This window comes from Tamandua tetradactyla, chromosome 16 (assembly GCF_023851605.1).
Source record: "Tamandua tetradactyla isolate mTamTet1 chromosome 16, mTamTet1.pri, whole genome shotgun sequence".
Classification (NCBI taxonomy): Eukaryota; Metazoa; Chordata; class Mammalia; order Pilosa; family Myrmecophagidae; genus Tamandua; species Tamandua tetradactyla.
This window is the reverse complement of record NC_135342.1, coordinates 71,939,931-71,961,578: the sequence shown is the minus strand read 5'-3', so window position 1 is coordinate 71,961,578 and position 21,648 is coordinate 71,939,931. Positions and strand designations below refer to the sequence as shown.

At 37.6% G+C, this 21,648-nt stretch overlaps 1 long non-coding RNA gene across 4 annotated transcripts in view; it reads left to right on the top strand.

Annotated features, from left to right (window-relative positions):
• Positions 1-21,648, top strand: part of LOC143659778 (uncharacterized) — a 93,750-nt gene that overhangs the window by 11,624 nt on the left and 60,478 nt on the right. For 3 of the 4 annotated variants that reach the window (XR_013163721.1, XR_013163718.1, XR_013163719.1), the window contains exons 3-4: positions 1,641-1,737; positions 2,310-2,367. This is a non-coding gene — a long non-coding RNA (uncharacterized LOC143659778). Of the gene's footprint in view, positions 1-1,640; positions 1,738-2,309; positions 2,368-12,414; positions 12,531-21,648 lie in introns of all 4 variants that reach the window. The other variant, XR_013163720.1, reaches the window with a different exon arrangement.

Genomic DNA, 21,648 nt, shown 5'->3' with positions numbered 1-21,648 from the left:
ATGCTGTCTGCCTAAAAAAATCTCGTGTTTTATTATTTTTTTCTGTCAGTCCCACACCCTCTCTACCAGGAGAAAAACTTCTAGTACCTTTAACACTTATTCCAGGTTTCTGTGTGCTGGGGTCCTATTTACACTAGTTAGGATTTGTTAATTAATTCTGCAAGTGGAGCTTGGTTGAGCTAAGCCCTTGCTGCTAGTAAAGTCTCTTTACTTTCCCCTCAGGGAACCAGCCTGCCATGCCCATGGGGGATGGATGCTGGACTCCACAGCTTGGGGGACTTACAGTTTTTTATGGGGTCTCAGCCAGTCTAGCTTGCCCAGACTAGTTTACACTGTGTGTCCAGTCACTGATGTGGCTCCAGCAGTTGTCCTGTAGTGCTCCTGGTTATTTACTACCAGCTCTGGAGGATGAACTAAATTACACACTTCACTAACCTGCCATATTCCCCCTGTCTACATTAGGCTTTTGAGAACAAAAATAATTTCCAAACCCAAATCTGTCAAGCAGGATTTATTCAGAGGCCCAATATTTATTTCTGTCCCTTACCTCCATTCTCTCCAATCCTCCTTTCACTTCCATTTATTATATTATGGTTTATCCTCACATTGCCCTTTTGAGGTTAAACATCTCCCCATGCAGATGTACCCATTGAAGAACTACCCTACCATTGGGAGAACTGTAGCACACTGTGCTGTACACACATTTCCTCATGTTACCTTGTGTAATTTACAGCCTAACCTACAAAGAAACCCTAGTGGTATATATGCTTCAATCTTTATACAGTCCTTCAATACTCCGTGGTTTTGTTCTGCTTCAGTTTATCTAACCAGTCCTTAACTATCAGGCCTTTGAATAATTTTCTGACATTTCTTCTTTAAAATAGTATTGCCATTAATTTTCTAATAAATACCTCAATTTATTTATGAAAATGTGGCTTTAAAAGTAATTCCTAGAAAGAGGATTGGGCTAAGGACCAATTGGATATTTTTTCTGTTGACTTGTCTATTCATATCTTGTGCTTTGTTTTTATATATGGGTGATATTCTTTGTCTCTATTTTTTTAAATACTACATTAAACATATAGCCTCTTCATGGTATGATTGTATGTATTTTGCTCAATTTATTATACAAGATTTTACTTGACTTCACTATTTAAAAAGTTGTCTAAATATAACAGGTGATGAGAGATTAACAATGTTTTGACTTACTACTTCTGGAATTTGAATCATAATAATGTGATTAGAGGGATTTGTCCATGTCTTGTAATAGCATTTTTATAAATTCACCTTTTATATTTAGATTTCTGACTTATTAATATTCATCTTGGTGTCACCCAGTGATACAGACACATTTTTTCTTTTTCCTTTTGGACATCCAACTGACTTGATACCACCTGTTACAAAGGTATCTTTTTCACATTTAATTGATATATCAAATTTATCATAGAGTAAATTTACACATGCATTTGGGTCTCTACGATGATTTTCTATTTTCTTCAAAGATGAGTCTTTGAGTCCACTGCTGCCTGTAATCACACTGCCAAGCCTTTATATATGTCCTAAATGACATATATAAGTTCCTTCTTTGATCTTCATTTGAAGGTTTTTCTCCAGCTCATTTTGTGTGCTGGTTATTTCAGGTGTGCTTCTGTCTTGGTTTCCCTGCTGCTGAAACCAGCATCATGCAATGGGTTGACTGAACTGTCTGGATGAAAACATAGATTGCTCAAGTCCCAGGTATACCAAAGCTCCCTTATGAGAGAATGTTCCAAGAGCGCATTTCGCAGAAGCTGGCCAAGTGCCAATCCTGCCCACAGGTCTTTCTTGGTAATATGCAGTGAATGGTAGCTTGATCCATGTGAAGTAACATTTCCCTGTCCCTTAAGCTATATGAAAATATGGTTAAAAGGAGCATATGATTGTGCTGTAAATTGAATGAATGAACCATTAATAAATAGATAGAATGGGGCAGAAGGGACTAATATCCTTCAATACATAGGTACCCCCTCCTCATGAGATGGAACTTAATCATTTCCCCTTCACTGTGGGCTAATATTAGCGACTTGCTTGCAAAGATTAGAGTATGAAGGTAAACAATAGTGACTTCACAGTGGAGAAATCTGGAAGACTCCACTTTAACCCAGGGATGCCATTTATCTATAAAATGATGTCATGAGAAGGGTATTTCCCCTCTCTGGTGTCCTTTCCCCAAAGGTATAGCCTCTTCTAATCATGAATGTAGAGCGGGTAATTTCAAATTGAAAGTCATTCTACAGAATGCCGACCAGTTCTCTTTAACATTGCCTTAGTCTTGCAGAACAACTAAAATAGAGGAGGTGTCCCAACCAGAGGAGACTGAAGAGAGGGGTGAGTAATCGCTGCAGTATTCTGGATTGGATTCTGGTTAGAGGGAGGGTGCTAAGGGCAATGTGATAAATCTGGATTCATCTGTGGTTTTGCCAATACTATGGTAACTGTGTTACTTTTTTAGTTTCCACACATGTACCATCATAATATATGTTTTGTTTTATTTTGTTTTGCTTTTTGTGTTTACAGAAATTTATTTAAATATTTTAAGTCTTACATGCAGAGTATCTATCCAGTACATAAGTTTTCATATGTGGGCCTAGATGAATGGCATAAAGGGATTCAGGTTTTACTATCTTGGCAACTTCCCTATTAACTTAAAATAATTCAAAATAAAAAAATTTAATATAATCCAAGAAATGAAGAGGGCAGACTATGTTTTTGGAAAGACTCTGGAAAAACCTTCAATTACAAATTATATTTAATGAAAAACTGCAAACAGTAGTCCAAATATTCACTGCATAGATCTAATTTTTACTAAAAAGCTATCACCCTGTACAATTCCAACCAATGTCTGCATCTTAACTTCTCATAGTGCTTATGGTGCTTTATCTTATATTGAGACACCTGTTTTATTTGAATGTAGTCAGATTTATTATTTTCTTTCCTATTTTTTGTCTTTGTTTATTAAGTCCTAAAATATTCTCCCCTATGCTCTTATTGAAGTTTAAAAGTTTTGCTTTTTACTCTCCTTAATATTTCCGGAAATGATTTTCTATATTTCCACAAGACATCTTGCTGATGTCTCCTCCCTGCCCTAACGCAAGCGGACCTTGGTTCAGCCAGTCATTTGGAGAGGGTTCAGGGCATCTCAGCTAGTGTTCAACCAAGTCCCTTCAATGTATCCCTTCTTCTTCACCCATGCCTGTTGCTTAGGAAGATAAGAAGATTGAAGTAACTTTGGAATGAGAAGCTCAGGGTCAGGTATACAGCTGCTAGATAAATGAGAGATTGCAAGGGGACTGACAAGTGAGAGGCATAAAGGGATTTGTCACATGGTGAGATTTGTCAGCCAGGAATATTTTTTCTGTAAATGTTATGAATACATACACTACTTGTAGAAAGTAAATTAATGTTAAATGTACAACCAAATGAATGTTTACATAACTAACCCAGTTATGTCAACATTTCCAAGCTAAGAAACAATGTTGGAACCCTATGGTAGCGGTGCATGCCCACTGTTCAGAAGATTTTTTGCTAGAGGTTTGGCCGAAGTCATTGAAACACGGTGGCGTAACTTGACGTCTGTCCAATTACAGTGACCAGTCTTTGAGGGTGCACACATGGACTGCATGGACTCTTTTCCTTCCCATATATCATAAGAACAGCCCCTTTGTTCCCAAACACACTCCGTGGAATCAGGTTGAGGGCAGTGGCGCCAGCAGAGGAGACAGGGTACAACCTATACATGAAGAGGAGACACAGGGCTTGGTGCCTTCCTTTAGACACAGGGCTTCTTGCCTTCCCACATCCTGTCAACCGACCCTGGCTTTAGAGATCATAGAGTTAAAGTGGTATGAACAGGTAGAAGCTAAAGGGAATGGTAAAGTGGTACAAGTAATGGGAAAAGTGATTTAAACAGAAGAGGGAAGAGATAATCGGGGAAGAAGCCTGGGTAATAGAACCAGCAGAGAGAGCAGTGGTCAGTCAGAGAGCAGAAATAACAGGAAGAAGCATTGAGGAACACAGAGTTGGATCAAGGATCAGTGCCTGGCTGTAGGAAAAGAAACTGAGGAGGCCACTGACCTCACAGTCACATCCCGTTTTGTAGGTTGACTCAAAACCTAATCTCTGTTCTCTGGTGAGCTGGTACCAGAAATACACCAGATGGCATTTTGTGAATTGCAGCTTTTTCCCCCTCACATAGCCTGTAAGGATCAGAGAGCAGGCCTTGAAGGCAGCAAAGCGTGCTGGATGTCCCCTGACAAGGGTATGCCATGGCTGCTAGATATCCGTACCAGAGGGTCTGGAAATCCCAGGATGGCACAGAACCACCCACAATTGGCTGGTGCAGCATTTATGAGGGACAATGAGCTCAGTCAAGGGTAGGCCCCTAGGTCCTAGTGGTGTTGAGATGCAGAAGTAGAGTGGTCCTTTCAGGGGCATGTAGTTGAGGGTGGGGTACCCTGTGTGGATTAGAGTGCTCACCTGCAATGAGTAATTGTGATTGTTGAGAAGTCCTCAGCTCATAACCACAGGCACGCCTAGAGAGAGGTGTGTAGATATGTGTAGTATCTGTCCCATTCTCAGGATGCTTGAGTATCTGTGACAGAAGGGATGGGGGGCTAGGGCTTTCAATGTACCCAGAAGCTGTTCAATTCAAGAGATAATCCGACTCACACAGCAAGAGCAGTCTAGAGAGGCTTGAAATTAGTTTAGGTGGGAAGGTAGATGGGAAAGAAAGAGCTATTAGGCTTACCCGAGTAACGTTGATTCTGAGGACCCTTTTAGTGATGGTGTGTTTTGCCACGTGCAATATATCAGCTACTATAACTGAGAGGAAGAAGAAATGGGTCAGTGTCTGCTTGGGGGTCATGGATTTAAGATTCTCCACTATAAATCACCAGAGCTCCCATACTTCTGCATTTTGTGAACCTGGGAAAGCCTCCCTTGTGGTAGGACTTCTCCAGTATCACCCGAGACTCACCAAAGTCGGACATGCAGTACATCGTCTGGGGATGCAGCATTTTACACTTACAAGCGTGACAAGGTGTTGGTAGAATCAGGAGCAAAGGAAAGACCAGTAGGAATGAAGGATCCATGGTGGGTCCTGGAGGAAATAGGATGTAAATTGAGGCATGAACCTTCTCCAGAGCAGCTTTTCCCATTAACTTCAGACAGTATTGGAAAGGATTTGGAGGATCCTCTACCTCTTTTAATGTTCAGAGACCTGAGTGCAAGAGTCGAGGTTGTCGGCCCCTGTTGTGTTGTTGGTGAGATGTACCTTGTTTGTGCTTCACGTCTAACTCTATGAGCCTCAACTAATGAGAGCATCTGCAGAACCCCCAACACCATGGAAGATAGATTATCATTTGCATTTCTATTTTAACCCTGGGGCATATCCATGAGGGAGGTACAATCTGATTGCTAGGTGTACTAGTTGCTTGGAATCCTTTCTTATCTGCATTTCCTTTTCATCCTTAGAGCATATCAGTCATGCATGGTGTTATGGTCTGATTATTGAGCCAACTAGCCGCATAGAATAGTTCATTTCTCTTGGTCACACAAAGAACCACCAATGCCACATGCTCTTGGACTCTTTGTTTTATTATTCTTTCCATTATTTAGTGCTTTTTTACATTTTTTGTTTACATTAGGCTTTTGAGAAGAAAGTCACTTCCAACCCCAAATCTGTCAAGCAGGACTTATTCAGAGGCCCAATATCTATTTCTGTCTCACACCCCTATTCTCTCTCTGACCCTCTGTTGATTTCCATTTATTATAAATATGATTTATCCTCCCATTTATTATAAATATGATTTATTTCATGAATTAATAGTTGCCAAGCATGCCATTTCCAATATATAAAAGCATTATCATTTTAAAATAAAATTGTTTACAGTGCACTTAATTGTAACTAATGGAATCTAAATGTTATGATTTGATGCCCACAATAACATATTTGAGAAATACATCAACACGTGTTTTGTGAGAAAGTGTACATTGTTTCTTTTCTTACTTGTACTCATATTTCCATTACCCATCCATGCTGATTTTTTAATCCCAATATAATCTATTTTTTCCCATTTTATTTTTGTTGTGAAGTATAACAAATATACAAGAAAGTGATAAATTTAAAAGTGCATTGTAACAAGTAGTTATAAAACAGATTTCCAAGTTTGGAATGGGTTACTGTTCCACAATTTTAGGTTTTACCTTCTAGCTGATCCAAGACCCTGGAGATCTTGGAATCTATATAATGATTCAGCATGCATATTCATTTGTTAAATCCTGTCTTCACTGTTATAACTGCTCTTTCTCCTTTGATCCTTCTCCCAATCTTTAGGGGTATTTAGGCTACACCCATTCTAACTTTTTCACTTTGGAAAGGGTTGTTGATAATATGGGATAGGGGAATGGAACTAGTTGGTGTTCTTGGAGAGTCTGGCCCCTCTGGGTTTTGGGACTTATCTGGCCTAGAAATCCTATCTGGAGGTTGTAGGTTTCTGGAAAGTCATTATAGTGCATGAAACTTTAGTAGAATCTCAGAGTGCTAGGTATTCTTTAGAGTTGACAGGTATGGTTTTGGTTGGGTTTTGGCAAACCATGATAGGCTTAGGTTCTCTGCTATATAAATACTCTTCACAGGAGCTAACCTCAATATCAAGGGCTTCACCTATTGAATTGGGAGTCCCAAATGTTTGATACAGTATCAGGAGTTTCCCCAGTGGTAAAGCTTAATATTTCCATATTTTTTCTCTTGTCTATCAAGGGACTTATCCAATACTTTTTAATTATCTGCTTAACATACTCCGGGCATTACATTAAAGACCTCATTCCCATTCTCAGCTCCATGTGTTTGTGTTGTTTAAATGATCTATCCAGATAGATTGAACTAGATTATATGCTACAGAAAATTTAGGTTTAGGACAAAATAAACCTCTCTTTCTCTGGTCTCATAGAGAAGGAGTTCTAAAATACAGACAGTGTCCTCCTTACCTTTGTATTCTAATTTACTCTGGTCCTGACTTTATTGGCTTTGTTTTTACCTCTAACCAAAACCTGATCTCTTTTTCTGTTTCTTTAACAGTGGTTGTATGTGACAATGCTGACTTTCAGACCTGCAGAACTTCTACTCTGCATTTTATTTTATTTTTTTTAATTTTTTAAATTTTTTTACATGGGCAGGCACCGGGAATCGAACCCAGGTCCTTGGGCTTGGCAGGCAAGCATTCTTACCTGCTGAGCCACCGTGGCCCGCCCCTACTCTGCATTTTAGATGTCACACAGGTACCCAAAGTTTCAGAGAAATCTTTTCTACATATATAGCACAGCATCTCAAAATCTAGCAATAACAATTATAGCTCCAGACTAAATGTGACTGCTATTAGAGCTTGCAATCTAGGCCCCAATTTTCTTAAAAGTATTTTCTAAGAGATACCATACAATATTTGTTCTTTTGTTTTTGGCTTATTTTTGTATCACATGATGTCTCCCAGGTTCATTCACCTTACAACTTCATTCCTTTCTGTAGCCGTACAATATTTGATTGTATGTATACACCAGAGTTTGCCTTCTACTTCAGAGTCATCGTATCCTTCAGCCACTTCTATCCATTGGGCATCATATGTAATGTCCAAAGTCAACATTCCATGGTTCCCATTATTTTCACTTAGTTGTACAATTATCAACATTCTGAATTTTAGACAATTTTCATCGTTCCCAAGATAAAAATAACCAATAAACACACCTTCACCAAATGAAAAATCCAAACCTCTCCTTAACTCTTGTCCTCCCTCCCCAATTATTTACCCATGGTAAATTACCCCTGGTATTGCTGTAGTGCTGTTGATGTCTTATCATTAAACATAGACCATAGCATGCAATTGTAGTTTTCCCCCATACATTGATATTATTTACTCTTTGTACAAGATTCATACCATTGATGTTCATGCAAGAAATTATTTATATTTGTAGTATTAATCAGTGGGATCCATGGTTCTATACAATTTCTTTCAATCATGTTCACCACTCATATGCCAATATTACTTATAGACCCACTAAAGAACTGCTCTCACTTCTATCCATTTCCTTACATTTAACTTCAACCTCATTAGCTAACTGTTCACCTATCTCTAGTTTCTATGTATCTCTAGGTCCCCTATATTCTATATTATAAGCTTTTGAGTTTGCCTTTACCAAGGTCATAAAAGCAAAATCATACCAATATCTATCCTTTTGTGTCTGGCTTATTTCATTCAGCATTATGTCCCCAAGGTTCATCCATGTTGTCATATGTTTCAGGACCTCATTTTGTCTTGCTGACACATGACATTCCATTGTGTGTATATGCCCCATTTTGTAAATTTACTTGTCTTTTGATGGGCACTTGGATTGTTTCCATCTTTTGGCAATTGTGAATAATGCTGCTATGAACTGGTCTGAAAACCTCTGCTTGTGTCACTGCTTTCAGCTCTTCTGGCTATGTATGAGCAGTGGTATTTCTGGTCATAGGGCAACTCGATATTGAGTTTTCTAAGGAACTGCCAAACTGTCTTTCATGGAGGCTGTACCATTATCCATTCCTACCAGCAGTGCATAAATGTTCCATTTTCTTCACATCCTCTCCAACATTTGTAGTTTCCAATTTGTTTAATAGCAGCCATTTTTATAGGTGTGAGGTGATATCTCTTTGTGGTCTGAATCTGTATTTCCCTTATAGCCAATGAAAATGAGCATCTCTTCATGTGCTTTTTAGCCATCTGTATATGCTCTTCAGAAAAATGTTTATTCATATCCTCTGCCCATTTTAAAATTGGGTTGTTTGTTCTTTTGTTGAGTTGTCTGATTTCTTTATGTATATAGGATTTCAAACCTTTATCTGATACACAATTTCCACATATTTTTTCCTACTGAGTTGGCTGCTTCTTCAACTTTTGACAGTCTTTTGTGGCACAGAAGCATATGATTTTGAGGAGCTCCCATTTATCTTTTTTTTTTCTTTCACTGCTTGTGTTTCGAGTGTAAAATTTAGGAATCTGCCTCCTATTATGATATTTCCCTATATTTTGCTCTAGGAGTTTGATGGTGCAGGCTCTAAATTTAGGATTTTGATGCACTTTGAGTTCATTTTTGTGTAAGGTGCAAGACAAGAGACCTTTTCCATTCTATTGGCTATTGATATCCAGTTTTCCCATGCTCATTTATTGAAAAGATTATCCTGTCGCAGTTCAGTGAATTTGGGGACCTTGTCAAAGATCTGTCAGCCATAGATTTTGTGGTCTATTTCCACACTCTTCCTTTTATTCCATTGGTGAATACTTCTGTATTTGTGCTAGTACCATGCTGTTTTGATCACTGTGGCTTTATAATAAGCTTCAAAATCAGAAAGTATTAATCCTCCCACTTTCCTCTTCTTTTTAAAGAATATTTTTAGCTATTTGAGTTCTCTTTCTCTTCAAAATGAATTTGATAACTAGCTTTTCCAAGTCTTCAAAGTAGGTTGTTGGAATTTTGATTGTTATTGCATTGAGTCGATAGATCAATTTGGATAGAATTGACATCTTAACTACATTTAACCTTCCTATCCATGAGCAGGGAATATCTTTTAACCTGTTTAAATATTCTCTTATTTCTCTTAGTGATGTTAGATAATGTTCATGTATAGGTTCTTTGCTATTTTGAATGGACTTTTTTCCCTTAATTTCTCCTCAGTTGGGTCATTATTTGTGTATAGAAACATTACTGATTTTTGCACATTAATCTTCTATCTCACCACTTTGCTGAATTTGATTATTACCTCAAAAAGCTTTATCATAGACTTCTCAGGGTTTTCCAAATATAGTATCATGTCATCTGTGAATAATGAAAGTTTTACTTTTTGCTTTCTGATTTGGATGCCTTTTACTTTTCCTGCCTGATTGCTCTAGCGAGAACTTCTAGAACAATGTTGAGTAACACTGGTGACAGTGGCATCTTGTCTCATTCCTGATCTTAAAGGGAAGGTTTTCAGTTTCTCACCATTGAGTACAATGCCGGTGATAGGTTTTTCATATATGCCCTTTATCAAAGAGAGGATTGTTTCCTTTGATTCCTACCTTTGGAAGTTTTTTTTTTTTAATGAGAAAAGGATGCTGAATTTTGTCAAATGCTTTTTCAGCATCTTCAAGATGATCATGTGATTCTTCCCTTTTTATTTGTTAATGTGCTGTATTACATTGTTGAATGACCCCTGCATTCCTGGTATAAACCCATTTGGCTATGATATATAATTCTTTTAGTGTGTCATTGGATTGATTTGCTAGTATTTTATTGAGAAAATTTGCATCTATATTCATTAGGGACATTGGCGTGTAGTTTTCCATTCTTATAACATCTTTAACCAGTTTAGTATTAGAGTGATATTAGCTTCATAAATTGAGTTAGGTAGTGTTCCTTTCTCCTCAATTTTTTTGAAGGTGTTTGAGCAGGATTGGTGTTAGTTATTTTTGGAAAGTTTGATAAAATTCCCCTTTGAAGCCATCTGGCCTGGGCTTTTCTTTATAAAAAGATTTTTGATGGCTATGAATTTCTCTACTTTTGATTGGTTTGTTGAGATACTCTATTTGTTCTTGAGTCGTATAGATTGTTAATATGTTTCTAGAAATTTGTCCATTTCCTCTAAGTTGTCTAGCTTCTTGACATATATTTATGTATAGTATCCTCTTATGATTTTTTCTTTGGTGTCCGTGATATTGCCCCTCATCTCCTTTCTGATTTTATATGTTTGCGTCCTTTCTTTTTTTTTTTCTTTGTCAATCTAACTAGGGGTCCATCAATTTTATTGATTTTCTCAAAGAACCAAATTTGTTTTATTGATTCTATTGTTTTCTATTTTTTGTTCATTTGTTTCTTTGTTCTCCAATTCATTTAATTTTGCTTTAACCTTTGATATTTCTCTTCTGTTTGCTTTGGAGTTAGTTTGCTGTTCTCTCTCTACCCAGCCTCCCTGTCCATGCACTCCTGAAGGCTCCAGGCCTCCGCAGGGATTGAGGCTCTGTGTAGTAGTTAGAGCATTTCTATGAGCAGGGGAATCAAGTTTCCATGTTCCCTAAGGGAGCTCTGGGCTGCACAGCTGAGAGGGCTGATATCCCAAGCTAGCTGCAATGTCAGTCACTTTCTTGGACACAACCTCTTGTCCCAATGGAGTCCTGATGAAGCCCACTCACCCAGTTCTCTGTGTCTCAATTCCTCAGCTTTTTCATCTAGGACCTCCCTATGTAGTGTAGAAGACCCTTTCAGACCAATTGTGGCATGGAACCTCTGTCTGGATAGTTTTTCTGTCACTTCTGTAGCTATTTCTCAGAGCATGGTGAACTCAGTTTTTCCTATTCCACCATATTTCTGGAAGCCCCGCCCCCCGCCATTGCCCTTTCAATGTTAAACATCTCCCATGCAGACATACCCACATGCCACCTGTTCTAGTTTTCTAGCTGCTGGATTGCAATATAACAGAAATAGAATGGCTTGAAAAAGGGGGAATTTAATAAGTTACAAGTTTACATTTCTAATTCCATGAAATTAAACCAATTAAACCAATTAAAGCAAGCCTACAGAATGTCAAATCTAAGGCTCCAGGGAAAGATACTTTGATTCAAGAAGGCCTATGAAGTTCAGGGTTTCTCTCTCAAGTGGAAAGGCACATGCGAACGCAGTCAGGGTTTCTCTCTCATCTGAAAAGGCACATGGTGAACATGGCAGCATCTGCTGGCTTTCTTTCTAAGCCTCTAGTTTCATGAAGCTCCCCAGGAGGTGTTTTCCTTCTTCATCTCCAAAGGGCTCTTCTTCTCGTGGCTATGTCATTCTGAAGCTTACTCCAAAATGCTTCTCTTTTAAAGTATTCCAGTAATAAAGACCCACCTGGAATGGATGGAAACACATCTCCACCTAATCAAGTTTAATATCCATACTTGATTGAGTCAGCTCTCCATGGGGATAATCTAATTAAAGTTTCTAATATACAGTACTGAATAGGGATTAGAAGTACTGGCTGTCTTTACAAAATTGGATTAGGATTAAAACATAGCTTTTCTAGGTTATATAAATCCTTTCAAACCAGCACACCACCCTCTCATTGGGGAGAATTGTAGCACACTATAATGTACACACATTTCCTCACATTCCCTTTGGTAATTTATAACCTACCCTACAAAGAAACCCTAGCAATATAGATGCCTCAATCTTTATGCAGTTCTACAATACTCCATGGTTTTGTGGTGCCACAGTTTATCCATCCAATCCCTAATTATCTGCCCTTTGAATTCTTTTCTGATATGTCTTCTTACAAATAATATTGCCATAAATTCTCTTGTAAATACATCACTTTATTTATGAAAATGTCTTTAAAAGTAATTTCTAGAGTGTGAACTTCTGTGAAGATGGTGGAACACGACAGGCAGAATTCACCCCTACACCATGAAACAACTAAAGAAAAGACAGAGAATGACTTGCCCAGCAGTTCCAAGGTACGAGTGACTAGAGAGGGACTTCTACATTATATAGGGAGGACTTGGATATAAAAAAGCAGAGTCATTACAATTGAGAGGACAAGGTGAGATTATTCAATCATGACTACACCTGGGGCTGGCCACTACACATGAGTGAGAGTGGGGGCCAAAAGAGCAGTGTACTCCCATACTCCCACCCTGCCTCCAGCTGGGGAGACCCTTCCTCTCTGCTCCATAGTCAGGAGCTCCCACACAGAACCCAGGAGCCAGCAGACTTGGTTTACCATGCACAGAGACCTTGTTGCAGTGCATAGTACCACCTCTGAGGCAGGCCATTGGGGGCACCTGGTTTTGGGGGAAGATGGGGGTCCTTCTCCTCAAGTGGAGGGGGATGTGGAAGGCAGACTTGATCTGACAATTGGCTGGTGAAAGAGACACTCTAGGTCCTGCAACATCTATCCTTTCTCCAGAGAGGCCCTGAGCACTCACAGCATGGATGAACAGAGAGACAGGGACGACAGAGCAGGCCACACTGCAGTGCCAGGTACTCATGGGCTGGCTGTGGTCAGGGTAGGTTGAAACTCTCAGTTTCACAGCCCGAGGTCATTCTTCACAGGAACCTGGGAATCACCAGACCCATCGTGCCCATGGGCGGATTACCCACTGAGGTGCACAGTACCATCCCCTGCCCCCAGGGTTGGTGGCTTTAATCATGCATCGAGACCTGCAGTCTTGACTGGACTTAGTACCTGGTCTGGATCTTGCCAGCCAGCTGCTACAGCCCAGGAGAGGCAGGCCTGAGGGCAAGAGGTTGCCCAAGAGTGCTGTCTGCTGGGAAGACAGGGAAAGTGCACTCTGGCAAACTGCCTTTCTCCCAAGCCTTCAGTGGATCTTCAATTAGAGTTGCACCTCCTGCCTGAGGGCCTGGCCTTGGTTTGCTGGGAATTAATGACAAACCAAGTACAAAAAAGAGATCTTAATTGCAAACCAAAGTGACTACGACATCTTAGACAAGCAGAGGAAATCAACCTTCAAAATAATCTTATCAAGATAATCAAAAGCCTAGAAATCAACAAAACAATCACTAAGCATATGAAGTGTAAGAAGATAGAGTCAAGTCAAATGACCAAATTAAAAAGCCAAAGGAGACACAGAGTTTGGAAAAACTAATCAAAGAAGTACATAAAAATCTCCTAAATAACTTCATTGGTTTGGCTAAAGACATAAAGGATATAAAAAAGAAACTAGAAGAGCATAAAGAATTTGAAAGAATAAATAGAAAAATAGATCTACACAGAGATGAAAGATACTGTAGATCAAATAAAAAATGTACTAGAGATACACAACAGCAGATTTGAAGAGGTAGAAAAAGAAAAAGCAAACTAGCAGACAGGACAACTGAATTCATATGCACAAAAATAAAAATTGTGAAAAAGATGGGGAGAAAAATGGATTTGGATCTCAGGGAAATGATGGACATGAAGCTCAAAAATATAAGAATCATTGGTGTCCCAGAAAGAAAAGAGAAGAGTAAAGGACTAGGAAATTTACTTGAGATAATTGGGGGAAATTTTCCAACCCTTTTAAGAGACAAAAATATGCAAGTCAACGTACTCCAAATAAAATAAAACCAAATAGACCCTCATTGTCAAATGCTGTAGAGGAGGAAGTCCTGAAAGTAGCAAGAAAAAAGCAATTCAGCATATACAAAAAAAGTCTAAGACTAAGTTTGTGCTAGTCAACAGGCACCTTGGAGGTGAGAAGACAGTGGTATGATATATTTAAGATTTTGAAGGAGAAAAATGGCCAGTGAATTTTTTGCCACCTTTATCCAGCAAAACTGTCCTTAAAAAGTGAGGGAGAGTTTTAAATTTTCACAAATGGTGTGAGAATTTGTTAACAAGAGACTGGTCCTGCAAGAAATATTAAAGAGAGTGTTGTCAACTGAATAAAAAACACAGGAGAAGGAGGTCTGAGGTGGGCACAGAATTGAACAGCATTAGTAAGGTTAACTTAAAGGATAAAAAGAGAGGGGAAAAATTTGATCTGACAAGTAAAAACTAAAGGTTAAGATGGTAGATTCAAGAACTGCCTTTACAGTAATAACTTTGAATGTTAACAGGCTAAACTCCCCAATTAAAGGTACTGATTGGCAAAATGGATTTAAAAATATGATCCATCTATATGCTGTTTATAAGAGGCTCATCTTAGACACAAAGGTACAAATAGATTGACAGTGAAAGGATGGAAAAAGATATTCCATGCAAGCTGTAAACAAGAGAAAGCAGGAGTAGCTATACTAATATCAGACAAAATAGACTTTAAATGTGAAGATGTCATAAGGGACAAGGAAGGACACTACATACTAATGAAAAGGACAATTCACCAAGAAGAAACAGCAATCATAAATGTTTATGCTCCCAATCAAGGAGCTCCAAATATATGAGGCAAACATTGGCAGAACTGAAGGGAGCAATAGATGTTTCTACAATAAGAGTGGGAGACTTCGATACACCACTCTCCTCTATAGATAGAACAACCAGATAGAGGAACACTAAAGAAATAAAGAACCTAAACAATGTGATAAATGAATTAGACCTAACAGATATCATAGAACATTACATCCCCAAACACCTGCTTATACATATTTCTCTAGTGCTTATGGTATGCTCTCCAGGATAGGTCATATGCTGGGACACAAAACAGGTCTTCATAAATTTAAATCCAATTTCTCTAACCATCCTGGAATGAAGCTGGAAATCAAAAACCATCAAAGAACCAAAACTTTAGCAAATATATGGAAGTTAAATAACACAATTTTAAACAATCAGTGGGTCAAAGAATAAAGTGTAAAAGAAATTGGTAAATATCTGGAGATGAATGAAAATAAGACTATAACATATCAGAACTATGGGATGCAGCAAAGGCAGCACTGAGAGGGAAGTTTATTTAATATAAATGCCTGTATTAAAAAAGAAAAGATAAAAAATCTAGGACTTAACTGCTCATGCAGAGGAACTAGAGAAAAAACCAAACTAACTGTAAAGCAAGTAGAAGAAGATAAATAACAAAGGTTAAAGCAGAAATGAATAAATTATATAATAAAAAAGACAACAGAGAGAATCAGTAAAACCAAAAGTTGGTTCTTCGAGAAAATCGATAGAATCAATGAACCCTTAGCTAGTCTGACAAAGAAAAAAGAGAGAGGATGTAAATAAATAATATCAGAAATGGGGGTGGGGGGCACAACCTTGGACCCTGAAGAAATGAAAGAAATTCAAAAATAGATACAATGAACAACTGTATGCCAACAAACTAGACAACTTAGATGAAATGGACAATTTCCTAGGAATGCATGAACAACTTATATTGACTCAAGAAGAAATAGAAAACCACAACAAAATAATCACAAGTAAAGAGATTCAATCAGTCATCAAAAACCTTCCTATAAAGAAAAGCCCAGGGCCAGATGCCTTCCTAGGGGATCTTTACCAAACATTCCAAAAAGAACTAAGACCATTTCTGCTCAAACTCTTCCTAAAATAGAAGAAAAAGGAACACTACCTAAGTCATTTTATGAGGCTAACATCACTATAATACCAAAACCAGATAAAGATACTACAAGCAAGGAAAACTGCAGGCCAGGCTCCCTAATGAATACGGATGCAAACATTCTCACAAAACACTTGCAAATCAAATCCAACAGCACATTAAAAGAATTATACACTCTGACCAAAAGGGTTTTAATCTGGGCACACTTGGCATGGATGGTTCAACACAAGAACGTCATCAATGCAATACAACCCATTAACAAATCAAAAGGGAAAAAAATCACATCATCATCTTGATCGATGCTGAAAAAGCATTCAACAAAATTCAGCATCCTTTTCTGATAAAGACAGTTCAAAAGGTAGGAATTGAAGGAAACTTCCTCAATTTGATAAAAGGCATTTATGAACAACACACAGCCAGCATTATACTCAATGGTAAGAGATTGAAAGACTTCCCCCTAAGATTGAGAATGAGACAAGAATGCCCACTATCACCACTATTACTCAACACTGTGCTAGAAGTTCTAGCTAGAGCAATTAGGTAAGAAAAAGAAACAAAAGTAATCCAAATTGGAAAGGAAGAAGTAAAAATCTCATCATTTGCAGATGACATGATTCTGTATTTGGAAAATCTAGAGTAATCCACAACAAAGCTACTTGAGCTAAAAAACAAATTCAGCAAAGTGGTAGAATATAAGATTAATGCTAAAAAATCACTAATATTTCTATACATCAGTAATGACCTAACTGGAGAGGCAATTAAGAAAAAAAATTCCATTTACAATAGCAACTAAAAGAATCAGGTATCTAGGCATAAACTTAACTAATGACATAAAGGACCCGAACACAGAAAACTACAGAACATTGCTAAAAGAAAAACACAGAAAACTACAGAACATTGCTAAAAGAAATCAAAGAAGATCAAAATATATGGGAAGACATTCTATGTTCATAGAATAGGAAGGCTAAATGTGGTGAAGATGTCAGTTCCACCCAAATTGATCTCCAGATTCAACACAATACCAACCCAAATTCCAATAATCTATTTTTCAGACTTAGAAAAGCTAGTTATAAAATGTATTTGGAAGGAAAATGGGTTTCAATGAAAAACATCCTAAAAAAGAAGAATGAAGTGGGAGGGCTTACATTTCATGACTTTAAAGCTTATTATAAAGCCACCATGCTCAAAACAGCATGGTTCTGGGACAAAGATAGACCTAATGATCAATTGAATCAAGTTGAGAGCTCAGAAATATACTCCCAGGTCTATGGTCAATTGATTTTTCGACAAGACTCTCAAATCCACTGAATTGGGACAGAATAGTCTCTTCAATAAATGGGGCTGGGAGAATTGGGTATCCTTATCCAAAGGAATGAAGGAGGACCCCTACTTCACCCTATATAGAAATTAACCTAAAGTGGATCAAAGACCTAAATACAAAAGTCAGTACCAGAAAACTCCTAGAAGAAAATATAGGGAAACATCTTCAAGACCTAGTAATAGGACATGGCTTCTTCAACCTTATACCCTGACACAAGCAATGAAAAGAAAAATAAATAGGAACTCCTCAAGACTGAACACTTCTGTGCTTCAAAGGACTTTGTCAAAACAGATGAAGAGGCAACCAACTCAATGGGAGAAAACATTTGGAAACCATATATCAAATAAGGGTTTGATATCCAGTATATATAAAGAAGTCCTATAACTAACAAGGGAAGGACAAGCAACCCAATTTTAAAGTGGGCAAAAGATGTGAATAGACATTTTTCTGAAGAGAAAATACAAATGGCTAAAAAGCACATGAAAAGATGTTCTGCTTCATTAGCTATTAGGGAAATGCATATCAAAACCACAATGAGATATCTCATATCTGTAAAAATGGCCGGTATTAAACAATCATGAAGCCACAATGTCGGAGAGAATGTGGAGAAAATAGAACACTTTTTCACTGCTGGTAGGAATGTAAAATGGTACAGTCTCTGTGGAAGATAGTTTGTTGATTTCTCAGAAAACTCAATCTCAAGTTGCCCTAAAACTTGGCAATTCTGCTACTCGGTATGTCTTCAGAAGATCTGAAAGTAGTGACACGAAGAGTCATTTACATACTGATGTTCATGGTGGCATTATTCACAATTGCAAAAAGGTGGAAACAGTCCAAGTGTCCATCAACGGATGAGTGGATAAATAAAATATATATAATGGAATATTATGCAGCTGTAGGAATGAATAACACCCTGAAGTATGTGCTAACATGGATGAACCTTGAGCTCGTAATGCTGAGTGACATAACCCAGACATGAAATAATATATATTGTATAATTTTACTAATATGAACCCCCTAGAAAGTAAAAATTCAGAATCTTAAAATGTAGAGATAGACGAAAAGCTAGAAAAGGGGGCACAGTTACCTAACATGTACAGATTTGTTAATGAGGGTGATCTTATATGTTTGGAAACATATAGAGGGGATGGTAGTTCATTATTGGGATCTAAGTAATAGTGCCTATTGAAGGTAAATATGATTGAAAGGGATTGTCTGAAGTCATGTATCCCACCGATTAAGACTCCAAGTATAAATAAGTTCTTGTATGAACTACTTCAGATGCATGACACCTGTAAAAATAGTTAATAATAGAGTGGTATATGGGACAAATTACCTATATTTAACAGCAATACCTTACTAGTACCTTACCAATATGAGGGGTTAATAATTGGGGAAGATAAGGGATATGGGGTCTTTTATGCATGACTAGGTATATCTGTTACTTTTCTCTTTGGAAAATGAAAATAACCTAAAACTGAGAGTGAGGATCATTGTACAGCTAAGTGAGGATACTGTGGGACATTGATTGTATACTTTAGATAGAATAAAAGGTATGACTATACCTCAACAAAAACTGCAGATTCAAAAGACACAAGTGATGGAGAAAATGTGAAGATGTGAAGAGAGAGATATACCTATTCAGTTTTGGTAGGAAAGTAGAATGGTGCAGTCCTTTCAGAGGGTAACGTCATGGACCCACAGAAGGCCAATTATAGGGTCACTATAGGATCAGAGAATCCCATTACTAGGAATATACTCAGAAGAACTGAAAGCAGAGACATTTGCATGCTGATGTTTACAGTAGCATTATTCCTGATAGCCAATGGATGCATGTGGCTGAAGTGTTTATTGTCTGAAGAGTGGAAGGGCGAGCTGTGATGTATACGTACAATGGAATATTGTACAGCTACACAAAGGAATGTAGTCATGAGGCATGCAACGAGGTGAATAAATCTTGAGCAAAATAAGCCAGAAAAAAAGGGATGAATTTTGTATGGTCTCATTTAAAAAATGTTTATAAGAAAACTAGGGCCTAGATTGTAAGCTCCTATAATAGTCACATTTATTCCTGAGTTTTAAGTGTTATGTATAAATTCTGAGATATTGTGCTCTTTGTGTATAAGTTGGTAGTTTCCTGGATCTATGGGTTCCTGTGTGACACCTAAGATTCAGAGTTAGAGCTCTACATCTCCGAAAGTCAGCATTACTCCATACAGCAACTTTAAAAATATATATATATTTTTATTGAGAAATCTTCACAATTGCAAAAAGGTGGAAACAGTCCAAGTGTCCATCAACAGATGAGTGGATAAATAAAATATATATAATGGATAAAATATATATAATGGATACACATACACAGTCCACACATGGTATACAACCAGTGACTCATAAGATCATCACATAGTCGTGTATTCATCACCATGATCATTTTAGAACATTTGTTTCATTCCAGAAAAAGAAATATAAAAAACAAACTTATACATTCCATGCCCCTTACCCCTCCCTCTCACTGACCACTAGTATTTCAATCTACCCAATTTTTTACCCTTTTTCCCACCTATTTTTTATTTTTTATCCTTAATTGTTAATTCATCTGTCCATACCCTAGATAAAAGGAGCATCAGACACAAGGTTTTCACAATCACACAGTCATATTGTAAAAGGTGTATCATTATACAATTGTCTTTAAGAATCAAGGTTGCTAGAATACAGCTCAACAGTACAGCAACTCTTAAGATGAAAAAGAGATCTGACTTCAATAAAAGATATGAATGAAGCTGATCTTGTTGGGACTAATGTAAATCAGAATACAGGATAAAGGATGATGTTTTCTGTATTTTAAAACTTCAATTTCTGTGTGAAACAAAAGGAAGAGATGTTTATTTTGTCTAAAATTTAAATTTTCTGTAGCACACTATCTAAAATTAACCTATCTGGCAGTTTATTTAAACAACCTAAATACATGGAGTCTAGAATAGGGAATGAGATCTGATGATTCTGTATAACTTAATGTAATATCATGATGTATTCCAGAGATTTTTGAACAGATAAAAAAATATTTGTGAAGTCATTTGAAGGACTGGAGAAAAAATATGGAAGTATTAAACTTCCCTACCTGGAAAATTCCTGCTATTCTCTCCATCACTGGGGGCTCCCAATTTAATAAGCCATGAGGCTGGCCCTTATGAAATTTATTTCTGTAATGGTGAAGCTAAGCTTACTTAAAATCATGCCTAAGAGTCACCCTCAGAGAACTTCTTTTGTAGCTCAGATGTGGCCTCTTTCTTTCTAAGCCAAACTGCAATTGAACTCATTATCCTCCTCCCTACATGGGACATGACTTCCAGGGGTGTAAGTCTTACTGACAATATAGGACATGATTACCAGGGATGAAACTGGCCCTGGCCCTGTGGGATTGAGAATGTCTCCTGACAAAAAGGGGGAAAAGAAATGCAACAAAACAAGGAGTCCTTGGCTAAGAAATTCCATATACAGTTGAAAGGTCATTCTGGAGGTACTCTTATGTAATCTTCAGCCAGATATTACACATTTCCCCTATATGTCAAGCCCAAACCAACAGTATTCCTGAAACCCTAAAGAAAACCCAGAGCTCTAGCTAAGACTTTATAAAAGTTTTACTTAAGTTTATTTTTCAGAAACTTAAAACCTCCAGATTGTTCCTATGCCATATAAATCCTGAAACTTAGACATACGAGGCTCTCCCAGGACACCAATCAGTCACATTCCCCTTACCCCATAATGTCGACACCCCTTTTCAACATGAAGAAGTTAGAATGGTCATGGCCCAAATGTCCCTGAAGATTGGGAGGGGGATCAAATGAGAGGCAGGAGTTGTAGCAGGGAAGTTAGGGTGTAACACATGATTATGACTACTGAGGCATTATACAAATATATCCTTTAGTTTCTAGTGTATTCTAGTGTATCTAGTTTCTAGTGTATTAGAACAGCCTGAAATTGTGGAACTGTAACCCAGACTATACTTAGAAATTTGCTCTATATTTACTTTGGAATTCGTCACTTTTGTGTATATATACTATATTTCAAAATGAAAAATGTTTTTTAGAAAAGTGATTCCTAGAAGGAGGACTGGGCCAAGGGCCTATTGGATATTTTTTCTGTGACTTGACTATTTATACCCTGTGGTCTGTTTTTCCTTGAGGGTAATGTTCTTTATCTTTATTTTTTTAGATACTACATTAAATATATGACCTCTTCATGGCATGATTACACATATTT